The following is a 4,718-nucleotide window of genomic DNA, read 5'->3' on the forward strand; positions in this document are numbered from 1 at the left end:
GAGGCAATGGACAGGTGCTGCTTACTGACTGGTTCACAATGGCTTGCTCAGACTGTTTTCTTATAGAACCCAGGACCACCAGCCCAGGGATGACAATACTCACAATCCCTCTGCATCAATCACTAATTAAGAAGATGCCCAACAGCCCAATCTTATGAAGGCATTTTCTCAACTGTGGTTCCACCTTCTCAGATGACTCTAGCCTGTGTCAGGTTGACAAAAGATCAGCCAGCACATAAACCTATGATCCCAGCACTTCAGAGGCAGAAGGATCCCTGCAAGTTTAAGGCTAACCTGGTCTAGAGCTATATAGCAAGACCCTGACAAAAATAAAAACAAATGAATGAAAAAGTAAGAAGAGAGGGAAGAGAGGACAGGGATGCATTTACCATGATTCATATTCCTGAAGGTTCCAATCCATGATCCGTTGGCCCCGTTGCGTAGGGCCTGTGGGGGCACAGCATAGTATGGGTCCATAGCAAGACAAAGTCACTGATGTCATGATTACAAACAGAAAGCGACAAATAGAGAAGGGCACAATGCCACAATCCCCTCTGAGGGCACACCCTCAGTGATCCAAATGTCTCTTTAGGCCCCGTTCCTTAAAGAGTTCCTTCTAATAGTGCCATGCTAGGGACCAAGACTTTGACATGTTGACCTCTGGGCATATTGAATATCTATTTATAGCAAATGTGTTAGAGAGCTTTCTATTTCTGAAAAAATCAACTTAAAGGAAAAAATAATTACTTTGGTTTACAGTTTCAGAGATTTCAGTCCAGGGTCCTCGTGTCCATTGCATTTGGGCCCCTATTAAGGTAGATTATCATGAGGAGGGGTACTTGGTGGAGCAAAGCTGCTTGCCTTATGTTTGAAGAGGAGAGATAGAGAGACAGAGACAGAGAGAGACAGAGAGAGACAGAGAGACAGAGGGGGGGAGCGAGGGAGAGAAGGAGAACATACCCTAAGGGGGCATGCCCTTAGTAGTCTTTTAGTTGAGCTTTACCTTTCAATCACTTCTAAATACCAATCAAGCTATGGACCCACAAATGAACTAATTGGGGAAGTTAGAACCTAATGAATCAAGGCCTTACAAAGGCCCCATTTCTGAACACTGATTGAGACCAAGTCTTTAACATACAGCTTTTAAAGAGTAGTTCAATACAAATTGTAAGAGCAAGCATAGAACTATTTTTAGATAATTCTCTCTTATTCAGCATACTACTTTTTAGGTGGACCCAAGCTACTGTATGTAGAAGCTATCTTTCTGTAACTGCATCCAAATGACATGAATGTCCTAGTTTTCTTTCTATTGCCAGGATAAAACATTCCGACCAAAAGCAGCTTATGGAAGAAAGGGTTCACTTGGCTAACACACCCCATCACAATTCATCATAGAGGGAATTTAGGGCAGGAACTCAAGGCAGGAACCTAGAAGTATGAAGCAGAGGCCAGAGGCTGCTTAATGACTTGTGTTCATTGCATCAAGTTGAGCTACCTTTTCCATAACTCCAGGATCAGCTGTCCAAAGGTAGAACTGCTCACAGTGGTTTCTCTTACACCAACTGCTAGTAACAGAGAATTCTCAACAGAAGAATTTCAAATGGCCAAAAGATACCTAAGGACATGTTCAACTTCCTTAGCTATCAGGGAAATGCAAATCAAAACAACTTTGAGATACCATCTTACACCTGTTAGAATGGCTAAAATCTGAGCCTGTCTTAATTGTCCTCACATAGACATACACTTTGTTTTTGTTGTTTTTGTTTTTGTTTTCAAGACAGGATTTTCCTGTGTAGCCCTGGCTGTCCTGGAACTCAGTCTGAAGACCAGGCTGACCTCGAACTCACAGATCCACCTGCCTCTGCCTTCAAGTGCTGGGATTAAAGGCGTGTGCCCCAACAGTACCAGGCTAGACAGACCCTTTGTTAAGTGTTAAGCTTTCTATGTAAGAACCCTGCCTTTTCCAGAGTTGCTGCACCATTTTACACTTCTGCCAGCAAGACGTGCGAGTGAGATTGACCTACATCCTGACACCTCACATTGTCAGCATTTTCTATTTTAGCTATTTAGCAGGGGTACAGTAGTATCTCACTGAAGTTTTAATTTGCATTTCCTTAAGGGGTGATGATGTTGAATACTTTCTTCAAGATCTTTATCAAGTTTTAAATTGTGTTGATTTTTCTATTCTTGAGGATTTTAAAATATTCTGCGTATAAGTCATTTGTCAAACAGGTGATTTTTCAAAATCCTTTCCCCATTTTTCAGTTTATTTCTGTTCTAGTTTGCATCTCGTCGCTATGATCAAACACTGATCAGTTAGAGAAAGAGGAGGAGAGGGTTCGTTTGTCTTATTCTTTAGGGTTACAATCTATAGTTCTGGAAAGTCAGTCAGAGGCAGGAGTCCGGGATCTCTAGTGAATGCTGCTAACTGGTTCGCCTTTTCTCATGTAAACCAGGCTCACCTACCTGAGGATAACACTGCCTGTAGTGGCCTGAACCCTCCTACAGCAATTAGCTGACCCAAGAAAATGCCCAAAGATGCACAGACCAGTGTGATGTAGACCACTGCACAGTTGAGGGTCCCTACAGCTTGTGTAAGGGTGATGCACACCCTTGTTGTATTTTATGGTGTCTTTTATAGACACAGCTTTTAAAAATTGTAGTTTGTCAATGGGTTTTCTTTTCTTTAGGGATTATGCTTTGGTTGTTATATCTAAGGTTCTTTTTTGTTGTTATTCTTTTTGTCTAACCTCAACTCACAAAGACTTTCTTGTGTTTATATCTAAATGTTTTTGAGATTTGCATTTTACATTTTGATCTATTTTGAATATGTTTTTTGCATAAAGTGTTGTTTTGCATAACAATAGGTGATGTGGGGTTCCCCTCTGTAAGCTGTGAAAATGTTTTATTACCATTAATTAATAAAGAATCTGCTTTGAGCCTATGGCAGCGCAGAATAGTGCAAGGCAGGAATTCCAAGCAGAGATAGAGGGGAAAAAGAAGGCAGAGTCAGGGAAACGCCATGTAACTGCCAAAGGAGACAGACACCCTGGAACCTTACTTGTAAACCAAGAGCCTTGTGGTAAGACACAAAATAATAGGAATGGGCTAATTTAAGATAATAAATAACAAGTTAATAAGCAGCCTGAGCTAAAAGACCAAGCAGTGTTTTAATTAATATTGTTTCTGCGTTATTATTCGGGTCTGGGCAGCTGGGAAACAAACAAGCAGCCTTTGTCAACAAATTGGTGTGCCAACATGGGGCAACTATGTCCATATAAAACCTGAGAGAGCTTAAAAATAAATTCTAGACACACAAAAAAGAAAGTTTAGCACAGTTTCTTGGTAGTCATATTTTTTTTTTCTCTAATGGGCTTTGTTTGCTGGCAGTAAGTAGGGGTGCTGACTCCTTTAAGAGAGGTCTTCCTGACTCAGCATTGTAAGCAAAGGCTGCGTGGCTTCTTTAGGGGAGGGCTTCCTGGTTCATGCTAGTTACACATACAGCTCTGGCTCTTTCAGGAGGCTGAGCACTTAAATAGGGTCTGTGAGCAGAGTGTTACAAATTACTTAATGGTGACAGACATGCTGCCATCCTGGAGCTGGGGTGGTGTTCAATTTATTAATGGCAGGCTTTCAGGCATTAAAAGTTCCCATGAATTAATTTGTCTACTTATTTTATTTTATTTTGGAGACAGGTCTCACTCCTGGCTGTCCTGGAATGCAAAGAGATCCGCCTGCCTCTGCCTCCTGAGTGCTGATACCATACTTGGTCACTGTGAATTTTTTTTTTTTTAATTCTGACTTCATCAGAAAGATTAGTACTCACCAAGTCATTAGGTCTGGTGAGATGACTCGGTTGCCTGATGACCTGAGTTCAATTTTCCCAGAATGTTCATGGTGGAAAGAGAGAAAAAGTTCATAAAATTTATCCTCTCATTTCCACATATGCATTGTAACACGTGTGCACATGTGCACGCACACACACACACACACACATAAAAGAACCACTAGTGTATAATTTATATTTAGCACACACACACGCACACATAAAAGAATCACTAGTGTATAAATTATATTTATTATTGTACAATTAATGTGCAATTTAATATATTTTATACAATTATGTATTATATACAATTAATATTGTATTATTGAAATTAATTTTATTATTATAGTTATAATAACTATTGTCATTAATATGTTGATATATTGTATATAATATTTAAATATTGTATAATTACTGCATGTTATATTCAATTAATATACAATTTTATAACCATACACATTAATGTATAGGATAATAAATGCAATAAAAAGTTTAAAATATTTAACATTTGATTCAATGTACTCATAGTTAAGGGTAATTTCAAAAGAGATGACGTGGTTACATCTTATGACATTATACTACTGAAAAGCCATTTTCAAATGGATGCATACACATGTATGATCAAAAAGAAACAGGACAAAATTATAGGTAAGAGCATGCATGCACTCTGGCAAGTTAGAAACATATCTATATTTGGTTGTGACACATTGTACTGGTGAACTCTAGGTTCAGCGAGGGAGCCTGTCCCAATATATGAAGTGTGAGGTGTGGGAATGCGGTGACAAGACACAGGGAGGGAATGGTGTCACTAGTGGAGGAAATATATGTTAGTAATTGCTTGCTTGCTCTTGCTAGCCTCTTAGTCAGTTCTGCAGGGCCCTGGCCAACGAAG

The sequence above is a fragment of the Microtus ochrogaster genome, linkage group LG5 (genome assembly GCF_000317375.1).
Source record: "Microtus ochrogaster isolate Prairie Vole_2 linkage group LG5, MicOch1.0, whole genome shotgun sequence".
Classification (NCBI taxonomy): Eukaryota; Metazoa; Chordata; class Mammalia; order Rodentia; family Cricetidae; genus Microtus; species Microtus ochrogaster.